Source organism: Manis pentadactyla, chromosome 7 (assembly GCF_030020395.1).
Source record: "Manis pentadactyla isolate mManPen7 chromosome 7, mManPen7.hap1, whole genome shotgun sequence".
In the NCBI taxonomy this organism is placed as follows: domain Eukaryota; kingdom Metazoa; phylum Chordata; class Mammalia; order Pholidota; family Manidae; genus Manis; species Manis pentadactyla.
This window is the reverse complement of record NC_080025.1, coordinates 56,826,713-56,839,163: the sequence shown is the minus strand read 5'-3', so window position 1 is coordinate 56,839,163 and position 12,451 is coordinate 56,826,713. Positions and strand designations below refer to the sequence as shown.

At 39.9% G+C, this 12,451-nt stretch overlaps 1 long non-coding RNA gene and 1 pseudogene across 1 annotated transcript; one reads left to right on the top strand and one right to left on the bottom strand.

Moving 5' to 3' along the window:
- Window positions 1-7,362, bottom strand: part of LOC118916011 (E2F-associated phosphoprotein-like) — a 31,729-nt pseudogene extending 24,367 nt beyond the window's left edge.
- Window positions 7,363-7,823: 461 nt separating this feature from the next.
- LOC118916012 (uncharacterized) lies at window positions 7,824-12,044 on the top strand. The gene is made up of 3 exons (XR_005026258.2): window positions 7,824-8,848; window positions 9,820-10,044; window positions 11,860-12,044. It is a non-coding gene; the product is annotated as an uncharacterized LOC118916012 (long non-coding RNA).
- The last annotated feature ends 407 nt before the right edge of the window (window positions 12,045-12,451 follow it).

Here is a 12,451-nt window from a genome sequence, read left to right as displayed (position 1 = left end):
TCAAATTGGTCTATAGAGTCAATGTAATCCCAATCAAAATTCCAGAATTTTTTATAGATACCAACAAGCTGATTGTAAAATGCATATGGAAAGACAAAAGAACTAGAATAGCCATAGCAGTTTTTAAAAAGAACAAAGTTGGAGAATGCACACTACCCAATTTTAATACTTACTCCAAAGCTACAGTAATCAAGTCAGTGTGGCATTAAAGAAAAGACAGACGCACAGATCAAGGAGACATAACAGAGAGTCCAGAAATTAACCCCATGTATAAGTATAGCCAACCAATTTTTGACAAAGGTATGAACCCATTTAATGGAAAAAAAATAGTCTTTCAGCAAATGTTACTGGAACTACTGAATATCTACAGGCAAAAAAATCAACCTTCACCTAAATTTATATCTTATACAAAAATTAATTCAAAAAGATCATGGATGTAAATGTAAAGTATGAAAGTATAGAACTTTTAGAAGAAAACACAGGAAGAATTCTTCAGAAACTAGAGTGAGGTGAAGAGTTCTTAGATATGACATGAAAAAGTACAATCCAGGCATTTTCAAAATTAGCCAATTGGGTTTCAACAAAATTGTAAGCTTCTCCTTTGCAAAAGACACTATTAAGAGAATGAAAGACAAGCTAAAAGCTGGGAGGCAACAATTGCAGATCACCCATCTGACAAAAGGTTTGCATCCAAAATATATTAAGAACTCTCTAAGCTTAACAGTAAAATACCAAACAATCCACACAGCAAATGCTCAAGAGATGAACAGACACTTCACCGAAGAAAATGTACAGATGGTAAATAAACAGAGTACACGTTGCTTACCAGTATTAGTCTTTAGGGAAATGCAAATCACATCACAGGTTCACACCCACAAGGGTGGATATAATAACGAAGGTTGGCAAAGATGTGGAGAATTTACAACCCTCATACACTGCTGGTGGAGATGTAAAATGGTACAGCAGATTTGGAAAACAGTGACAGTTCTTAAGAAAGTTCAACATAGGGTTACCCTATGATCTAGCAATTCCACTCCTAGGTATATACCCCAGAGGAATGAAAACATATGTCCACACAAAAACTGGTACACAAATGTTCATAGCAGCATTATTCATACTAGCCCCAAAAGTGGAAACAACCCAAATACTTACAGCTGCTAAATAAACAAAATGTAGTATATCCATAAAATGGAATATTATTTTGGCAACAAAAAGAGTTAAAGTCCTGATACATGTTACAGTATGGAAGAACCTGGAAATCATTATAGATATCAACAAGCTGATTCTAAAATGTATACAGAAAGACAAAGGAACTAGAATAGCCAAGGCTGAGTGAAAGAAGCCAGTCAGATATTACATGGTTCTATTTATATCAAACATTCAGAATGGGAAAATCCACAGAGACAGGGAGTAGATTAATGGTAGCATAGGGCTGGAAGGAAGAGCAAATGGGGAATGACTGCTCAGTGGGTGCAGGATTTCATTTTAGGTGATAAAATGTCTTGATACTAGACAGAGGTGATAAATACACAACACTGTGAATGTAGTAAATGCCATTGAGTCAGACACTTTAAAACGGTTAATGGTTAATTTTACGTTATGTGATTGTTACTTCAATAAATTTTTTTTAAAAGCCTGGAATTCAAGATCATGTTAGTCATGCTCTCATGAGCACCCCTTGGTTCACCTACCCTTTCTGTCTTCTGCTCCACTGGCTCTGACAATTCTTAACCATGGATTAACCTATCCACTAACTCTTGGTGATTGTCCATCTTTGTGAGGCCCTCAACAATGTCTAATTACAGAAGTTGTTCCAAACATTTACTGCTTATCTAAGCTATAACCATGCCCTTCCCTTCATTCTTAACGAGTGGCAGTCATTTTATAATACAGACTAAGTAGAAACTATCAGTTTAGCTGGTACTTAGGAGGAGCTCAATAAATAAGTATCCAATAGATGGATAGGCACTCTCTGCTCTCCTACACCTCACTACTATGTAAGTCAGTACCTGCACCCTTTGCTCCTGTACTCTTGTCCTAAAAAAGGTTGCTCTATATTCCTCATCCCAAGCTAGCCTCCCTGCACCTTCCATGGTTCCTTAGTGCCCTCAGGAGGAGTCTAGACTCCTTATGAAGGCATCTGTAGCCTCACTTTCCCTCACCCCGTTAACGTGCGTTCTCACCCATCTCTGCCCCTTGACTTGGCAACTTCAGAATCAGTCTTAATTACATACTTCAAAGCCCATGGAGACTTCCCCAGTCACTCCAGCCAATGAGACTCACTGGATTTCACAATAATAGTAGGTTATTGATAACATAAACAAAAACTATCAGGGACCTTTGGGAAGACAGATTCAATGAACATGACAAATCGAAGAAGAGTAAAGGGCAAATTTCATACTAATTTAATAAGACATTATTTAAATTTTCACCCCCACTCTTTCATGAGTGGACAGCAGAGTTTTCTAGAGGCTACATCGAACACTGAGAGGCTGGATGCAGAAGCAGATATGAGAACACAGCTGTCTTATTAAGCCAGTCATCAAAGAGATTGACAAAAATGTAAAGCAGTGTTCTTTTTGTCATTGATTCTTGGGGGAAGGTATTGTTATTTTCCTCAAAAATATATTACTTGTGTTAACATGTATTGGTTTTATTATTGCTATTCTTAAATGATTAAAGTATATTTGAAATTTCTCAGTTTTCATTTCTAATACAATAAATATCAATGGGCATGAAGCACATAAACAAAAGCTCTCCGGGGTTCTCAAGAATTTACTTCAAAGGAGGCCTGAGACCAAAAATCTGAGAACCTTTGCATTTCAGGATTGCTAAGCAGAGCAGTCGGTCTGCCTGAGGCTGGGCATCACATATTTACAATGGAGCTGATTACATGGTTTTCTTCAACAGCATCTATTGGTTTTGGAACAGAAGAAAGGACACAGAAAATGTGCTGTTGAGTTGATCCAGTCCAGGGCTTTGGCAGAACTCCTGTGGCTGCATTAGGTCAGGCTGCCTTGTTCTTCTACATAAGGAGGATACACCCATCATGTTAACAAATTACTCTCCACATTTTTCAAGAATTGGGGAGATTAAGAGGTTTCCTAATCCTGGACTTCCTTTTCCTTCACAAATCCCCTGTAGATCACTTTAATCTGGTTAATGATGTACTTAGAGAAGTTTTTCTGGCTTCTTACCATCTAGCTGCTCTGTTCAGTGACAGAAAGACCATCTATTCAACTTCAAGTCTGATCTGTCTCTGATGATATACACACTCCTGGGTCACTTCAAATAATGGAGTCTGTTAAATTATATATCCAATTGCTCTGGCCACATTATAAATTTCCATACAGCTTGGAAATTCAATAAAGGATTCCTGACGGAGATGGGCTATTGCTGAGGATTATGGTGACAGTGCATTGGTAGCCAATAAAAACTTCTTTTGAGCTTTAGAATGAAACAGGCTCAGTCTAGACACTGCAGATTCAGCAATGAACAAAAAAGAAGCAAAAGCTGTACTTTTGGTGTTTCAACACGAGTGGGGGAGACTGACAAAGAAAAAAAAGACTGAAACGGAAACTATGGTAAGTAACAATAAATGCTGGAGGGGTAAAGTGAATAAATATTTGGAGATGATAGAAGAATTGAGGTTATATGTATGAAATGCTAGATAGAGTGACCAGAGACAGTCTCACTGAAGAAGTGACTTTTAAAGTCAAAATGCTCAAATTGAATCACCTGGAGGTAAGCACTGTGGTATATACTTCTCTGGTGTTTACATACATGCATTAAACAAAATTTGCTCTGCAGCTTTGAGTCCCATCTTTTCATCTAGTGATATAACACGCACTGAAAGTGACATACTTAAGGATGTGAGGGGGCCATGTGGTAACAGGAGAGAAAAGTGATCCCAGTAGAAGGAGCCACAAATTCCCAAAGGCAGGGGAATAACCAGTGTGCTGATGAAGAGCAAGGTGGCCAGTGTGGCCAGAAAAGAGGAGGAGGAGAAGGAAGACAGGGGGGTGGGAGGGAAGGAAAAAAGAGGAGGAGGAGAAAGAGAAGTCTGCAAACGTTGCCCGCAGAAGATGAGGCAGAGCAAAATCTGGCCCCTTCCCCTCACATTACCTGCTGGCATTCTTTTTCTATTTTTAACTGAGATACAACTGACATTCTTTGGCCTGTTTTCCTCACCCTACAAGGCTCATTCCATTCTTAGCATCTAATGGAAGCCAGAAAATGGAAAAACTTCAATGTCCAACAATAGAGTTTAAATAAATGATGGCATGCTGTATGACCTTTAAAATTCATAGCTCTGCAGAGCATTTATGACTTAGGAAAATGCTTATATCACTAGATGAAAAAGTAGGACTCAAAGTTACAGACCTAACTTTGTTTACATGCATATATATATATATATATATATATATATATATATATATACACACACACATCCTCCTTCTCAGAGAGTTATACCATGGTGTTAAAAGTGCTTACCTCCAGGTGGTTGAATTAGGAACATTTTTATTTCTTTTCATTATTTTATAACTTCTACAATAATCCTGTATTACTGTCATAAACAGAAAATAATAACATTTAGAATTGAATTCAATAATTCTGTGCAGGATCATTTGAATCAATAAAATATTTTAACTCATAAGTTTATTCGGTACCCTCAAGATATTAAGTGTGGTTTAAAATAGCCCAGTGTTAACACTGCTAAAGTTTGTACTATGATGTGAGTCAATAAGATATTATATTTATTTGAAAGTCATATAATTAGCTTTACGCCATATTCTCTTTGCTTTAGAAAAGAATTAAGTAAACAGATTCCTCTGGGATGCCCACTTACTGTGATTAATATATTAACTTCCAAAATACTGTCTAAGCAGGTCTGTCTCCAAGACTGTACTATATTTAAAAGATAAAGAACTGGTAGAACACCAAGACCCACAGTGATAAATGTCCCTGGAAGCTCTTATTATTATGTTTTTGACTAAACATCTTCTTCCAAATGATTTTATTCTTGATGTTACAGGTGGACCTCTTTAATTATTTCAGTGTGGAGATTTTAAAACATACTGAAGTGATGAAGCAAAAACATGTTTTGTGTTGTATAACCGTAGGCCTCTAACTTCCACAAAGTTTAAAAAAAATAAACATCACCACTCCAGTCACTGCCCCATCTCCCTCTCCAAACTCAACCAGTATCCTGACTTCTAACACCACAGAATAGATTTGTCTGTGTTTGAAGTTTATAAAAATAGAATGAAACAGTATGCATTTTTTTCTCTTTGGCTTCTTTCATTCAACTTTACGAGGCTCATCTATGCCATTTTGTGTGGCTGTAACTTAGTTATTGTCATTGCTGTATTGTGTTCTCTTGTACACATATTCTAGAAGTTCACCATTCTACTGTTGATAGACAGTTGGGTTATTTTCAGATCGGAGCTGTTATACTGAAGGCTGCTGTGGACATTCTCATTCCATTGTGCTCAGAAGGAAGCATATCTGCTATAGCGTGTTAATGTTCGGTTCACTGCCTTGGTCTTGAAGCCTGGCATTAGAGTCACCCTGGTGCCTGAGCTCCAGTTAAGAGCCAGTGAGCTACATGCTGAAACCTCTAGACAAAAAGGATGAGAGGAATCCAGTTCAGGGCATTCTGAATGAATTGTTTCCAGAAAGAGGACAATAAAATGCAATGTAAATATTAGCTTGTGTCCATATTGTCTTTGTCTTCCCTTTTTTCACTTCAAGCTCCTAAACCAAAAAAAATACATGCACTGGCTCTGTGATTGTGATACTATAGATGGCCTCCAGATTCTTTTGAAAGTTCCCAAATACTCAAAGTCCTTTAGACATGTTTTAAAGATGCGCTGCATTATGATTTGGCATACTGTGTGTGCTGGGTAGGGGGAGGTAGGGAAGAGAGGAAGGGAGGAGTTAGGTTATCAGAAATGTAGACAGACACTAGTTTGTTAGTTTGGTATTCCAGCTCCACAAATACTAGACTGCAGAAAGGCCTCAAAAAGATTTCAAAAAGGCAAGAGTTAATTTTCCAAGGTCCAGATCATAGCTTGGAATTTAATGAGATCTGCTTGATAGTTATTGTTGCAACTGAAAATTTAGTTGGTGCTATTTAATTCCCTGCTTTCTTGAAACTGTTTGGACCCATGCCCAGAAGCTGTCTTAATGAATATATTTCAAAGAATGAAAAACAAAAATGTTCAATGTGTCTAGAAGTACAGCAAAAGAGAACACTGAAATAGCACAAAGCTCTAAAAACTTCAAGTTCAGTCTCCACTATGCTTTGGTACAGAACAACGGGCTATAATATAATTCTTTTGTGATATGTGCAGAATATGTTAGAACAATATGATTTATGTGTAGTTGGTAGGCCTTCAATTCAGAGTGTGAGAATTGTTTTAAGGTCCCACCTGATCCCCTGAATAGCTCCTTCACCAGCCTCCCTTCCTGTTCTGACTTTAATTCACTTGAAACCACTTGTCCAAGAAATGTTATGTGAACTTCGACCGTGAGTCAGGATTCATGAACATTTCTGTAGGCATTTAAAGACCAGTCCTCGCCTGCAAGGAATGTACAATCTTTTATTAGAGTATGGAAGGTCTACACTGATACAAAGAAAACTAAGATTGCAAGGCCAAATATGATGTATCAGAAGAAGTCCAGTGAGCTGAGTGATCAGGAAAGGCTTCTCAGAGGCAGTAGGCATGAGCTGAATCTTAAAGGATGGTCAGACTTCTAAGTGGCAGGCTGGAAGGAGGAGGGCAGGAAGGAAGAGACAAGAACAGAAAGGCAGGAAAAGAAAGGGGTAGATATTCACAGAACAATCAGGACAGTTGTGTTGGAGTTTGAGAGTGGTAATTAGAGGTTTGTGACTATGCCTAAGGAGGAACATAAGATGATATACATACATAACCCAGCAGTTCCATACTTCCGTGGGGGAAGACCTTGTTGACAGCAAAGAATTGGAGATAATCAACCAAACAATCAATATGGTAACAACTGAGCAATTTGAGAGAAACAAAACAATCAAGAAAGAAGACCCTAAGCAAAAGTCTCTACATATGTGAATTAATACCCAAAATAGAAGCAATTGGAATCCACAACCAATAAGACCACTCTTAGGGGGTTCGATGTTCTGTTAACAAAGCACCCTGCCCGGCTGTTCAGGCCGGAAACATGGCACTCAGCTTCCGTCTCCCCCTCATCGGCCTCCTTCCCCGGATCCATCCAGCAGCAGGCGCTCTCAGCCCTGCCTCCAGCCAAGGCCAAGCCAGCTGATTTCTCAGCACCTTCCAACTGGTCTCCTGCTTTCTTTCCTAACTTCTGTGACCCCCTCATCCTTCCCACACCAACTCCAATTCATTCTTTACACAGCAGCTAGAATGCCATCCAAAAATCCTGAACCTCAGCAGATCATTACCCTGTTAACGCTCACACAGTGGTCACCATTGTATCCCAGATGATATACAGAACTTGTAACATGACCACAAGACCCGGAGCTCCTGCTCCATCACCTCTCTAATGCCATCTTTTCTCATGCTCCCCTTCATTGGGTGATGGGGACCCAATCTCTTCTTTAAACTAGATCTGCTTTTCCCAGCCTCTGCTTAGTATGCACTTGGTGTTCATTCTCTCCCTGCTAGCTCCTATTATAGGTCAAAGCTGAAAGGCCTCTTTAACCGATCCCCCAATCTAAATATGGACCGTGTATGTTTGATGCATCATTGTGTACCTGAGCCTAGCAGTGCCTGACACCTAAGGAGTTCAATAAATAAATCTATAATGCATGAAATGGAGGGAATTCCAACTGCCTCACGGGTGTGCTAAACTACAACATAGATTGGAGTCCCAATTTTCTCTACTACCAAACTCAGTAACTCATTTGATTATTTGTTAGGACTTGTTCATATATAAAAGAGAGAAGGGTCACATCCCTCAAGCACAGAAGAAAAATATTGCATTTTGATAGTTTAAGCCTCAGATGGCTAACATTTTAACCTACAAAAGGCCCCACCCTTGAGATCCAGTGCATATGGAAGCAGCAGGAAGTATGAGGAAATATCACCACAATATTTCATTGTTTATTGAGTGGAATGTGGCAGGCTTTCTGCCACACCTTTTACAGGCATTATCTTTAATCTGACAACTATCCTGAACAGAGATCTTATAGACTCCATTTACAAAGGAGAAAAGTAAACTCTGAGAGATGATTTGCCCACAATCACAGAGCTAGCTGGCAAGAAGAATGGATGGTGCAAGGTCTTTAAAAAATCCACAACTTGCCCAATATAATCTCTGAGAAATTAGAAAACTGGGATGGAATTTCCATCTCTATGGATATTTCCCATACTGGTGGAAATGACATTTACCAATTATCAGCTTATTTTATAAGAACCATAAATGTGTTTTGAATAATAAAGAATACCATTCAGAAATAAACACTTTCTGATCCTAAACTTCTGGTTGGAGGACTTCAGGGTTAAAAAAAACTAAAACCAAGTTAACATAAATTCATAAATAGTATGTCTCTGACCCAAATAATAAAAAATAGCCCTTGTCCCACATACTTAGGAAATATATGTGGTTCCCTGGTATGCGTCAGAGCCTGTAGGCTGGGTGAGTAAATATTTAAGTGTGTGTAAACGTAACAGTGGCTTCTTTGGGAATTGTAAGTGCACTGAAACCATAAACATTCAAGGAGATGCAGCTCTGTAAAGGAGAGAGATCCAAGTTGACATGGCATGAAGCAGGAAGCTTCTTCAGCCTGCACATCCTAAGAATCCTGGAAAGGAGATATTGTGGAAAAAACGAGGAGTCGTGCCAGGTAACCCTGACTTGGGATATACAGATAAATTCCTTTCTTTATGAGCCTTAAGCTGAAGGTTTAAATAACACAAATTCTTAGAAATAAATACCACATTCCCGTTAGAGAGGAAGATCTTCCTGTAAGAATTAAGAGAAAGAGAACTACTATATGTAATAGTCTTATATATTTTATTTATTCCATATAACTTGCTGAAGGTGAAATTATTTCTCACTTATGAGTGAGAGAACTGTGGTCTAGATGGCTTAATTAATTTACCCATAATTGTACAACTTGTAATGGGGCTGGGAATTGAACCTAAACTTCTTGACTTCAGACACCTTTTCCTCTGGCAGTCAACTGTTTCGCATGGCTAGAAGAAGACATATGGGTTTATCTTATGGGGAAAATTATAGGATCACAAGATTCTGTGGTTGAAAGACATGTGATTTAGGTATCATGTCATATTCATCTTTAGACACCTTGCAGAGCCTAATATATCATAAATACTCAATGAAGGCTGGCTGGCTGAATCCCCTTATTCCTGGGCTATTCCAATTCCTGTCTTTTCCATAATGAGAGACTATCTCCCAGAGAACAGCAGGCAGTAGCCAATAGTGTGATATTGTATCTCCATCCCCCAGGCAAATGAAAATGGGGAAAAAAGGCTCTTTTAATAATCTGTCACTAATTTTTGAACTACTTCAGGAAGTTAAATACATGTGTAGATTATTATAGTTGTTTTGGCCCTGTGAAGATAAGGAGCATCTCACCACTTGATTTAAGGAGGTGAGACATCCCTGATTTGCAGCTGCTTCGGCGCACTGAGTGTAGGGAGTTCTCGTTATTTTAAGGTGCTCCATCTCACTTTCTGCTCTCACCCTTTTTGTAAAGTCCCATATCTTGCATTAGTCCTGGGAAGCTAGTTCTCTTCCCTCTTTAACTCAATTTAATTCTTGCCAAAGAATTAATCTCTTCCCTCTTTAACACAGATTTAATTCTTGCCAAAGACAGCCCCAAGCTGCCCGACCAATTCTGAAGGCGTCCAAGGTGGACTGCATGTAAGTGGCACCACCCAGGCTGAGGGATCCTCCAGTGCGATTTGTCCAAAATTTTTTCCTAGTCTTGGCATTGTCTAATACAGATGAGGGAAAGGACAAGAACCAAGGCCATCGTTAGAAGATCTCCATCCTCACACTGGCCTCCGCTCCCTGGTGGTAAGCCGGGTGGCAGATCCTGGGGACAGACTGGCCTCACTGTGCCCGTGCTCGCTCTTGCACGGTCACTCATTGCTTTCTCTCTGACTCCACATGTCCTTGTCATCCTTCTTTCTCCGAGGAGCCTCTGTTTCCTTCCTTGCTTGGAATTTGTGTCTGATTCCTGTAGATTTTAGATTATTCTCTCTAGGCCAATGGGAGTCTTATTTCACAGTTTTTCCAGGAGTGAATTTTTGATTCTGCTCTGGAAGTACTTGAGGAAGGTAATGAATCGCATCTCTCAGTCTTTTTTCTCTTAAAAGTTTCCAAGTCATCAATCTGGGATGGTGTAATTAGTCATTCTTCTTAGTTACTAAGTGGACACTGATATTTGCAAGTAGTAAGTTCATCAAATGGCAAAGCCCGTGGGCCAAGTGACATGAGAACTAATCACATGGCTCTAAACAGCCTCAGCAGCCCAGCTGCCGTTTGCTGCTGGCTCCTGAGCAGGGTGAGCACGTGGCCACAGCTAGAGCTGGCAGGAGTGGGGGTGCTGGTCAGGAATCCTTTCACCATCAAATTCAGGGAAGGAACATATGGAAAAGAGGCATTAAAAAAGCAAATCACTTTTCCAATTCTGGTTAAGGGTAGAGGCTGGAATGTCTTATGGAAAAATTAGAAGGGTCTGTGGGGAATGATGGGCAGTGGGGGGAGGGTGGCTGCCCCACGCAGCCTGACGGCTGTTTGAGCAGAGCAAAAAATAGGTACTACCAGTGTGGAGACACCATGAGGGAGGGCAGGAGAGGCCATTTGGACACAGGCTCAGCAGTAGAATGGCATCCATGTCTAGGAAAGATATCATAACAGTGACCAGAAAAAAGCAGGGGCAAGAACAATGGCATAAGCCACCTTAGAAAATCCATGGACCCCTCAACTATAAGGGACCATTGAGGGTTGAGGGTGCTTTAGCTAACAGAAGCTGAAGCAAAAGGCCATTGCTAAACCACAATGAGATCCCACCTCACACCCATTAGGGTGGTCACTACTTTTTTTTTTTAATCAGTAAATCAAAAAAACACAGAAAATAACATGTGTTGATGAGGATGTGGAAAAATTGGACCCTTGTGAATGTAAAATGGTACAGTCACTGTGGAAAACAGAAAGGCAGTTCCCTCAAAAAATAAAAAATAGAATTACCATATGATCCAGCAATTCCACTTCTGGCTCTGTCCCCAAAAGAACTGAAAGTAGGGTCTTGAAGAGATATTTGTACACCCATGCTAATAGCAGCATTATTCACCATGGCCAAAAGGTGAAAGCAACCCAAGCATCCATCAGTGGATATGAATGCACTAACAAAATATGATATTCATGTCCAATGGAGTATGATTAAGTCATAAAAGGAAGGAAATTTTGACATATGCAATAACATGGATAAACCTTCAGGACTTCATGCTAAGGGAAATTGTCTAGTCTCAAAAACATAAATATGATCCGACTTATGTGAGGTACGTAGAATGGTGAAATCCCTAGAGACAGAAAGTGGATGGGGCTTGCCAGGGCCTGAGAGGCATGAGAAGCGGGGAGGTACGATGTAACGAGCACAGAGTTTCGCTTTTCCCAGATGAAAAGAGCTCTGCAGAGGGATGGTGGTAATAGTTGCACAGCTACATAAATGTACTGAATGCCACTGAACTGTGTGTTTAAAAATTGTGAAGAAGGTAAATTTTATGTTGTCTATATTTTACCACAATTAAAACAAAAGTAAGGCCACTACTTCATTCCCATATTCTACCCTGAACACCTCCATATACACTCCTACCCCTATCTCCACAGCCACACATTTGAAGCCAGGAGACTTGCAGAAAGACAGTTCACCTTCCATGTTGCTGAGCTAAGCCTGAAGATCTCCGTTCCTGAGTGACTGAGACTATAAAATAAATTATCATCTAATATTCAGTGCCTGATGGGTGTCATAAGCCATCTGGCTGGTCAAATAAAAGAACTGTAAGTTAATTTGACTCCCTGTCTCCTGTGTATCTATCGCCCATTGGCTGAGTCTTGTTCATTGTGCCTCCCTAATTTTTTAGATCTATCCTTTCCTCTCTATTCATTACCTTAGTCCAAGTCTTTCACTTGGTTTTGGCAACATCCTCCTTACTCATCTCCCTGCCTCCAGTTTCACTCCTTCTAGACTTATCTTCCCCAGGGCTGCCAAAGGGGTCCTGCAAAAGCAAGTCTGATCACGTCCGGTCTCTCAGAACCTTCCAACCGCGTCTGTTGGGCTCCAATGTGCCTCCCTGAGGCTTGCAAGGTTGAAAGGTCCCCCTCCATTCTTGGCATCAGCCTGACTTAGCTTCACCTCCTACCTTTTGCCAATTCCCCACTCCTGCCATATCCCAAGATGGTACCTTCCAGCAATATTAAT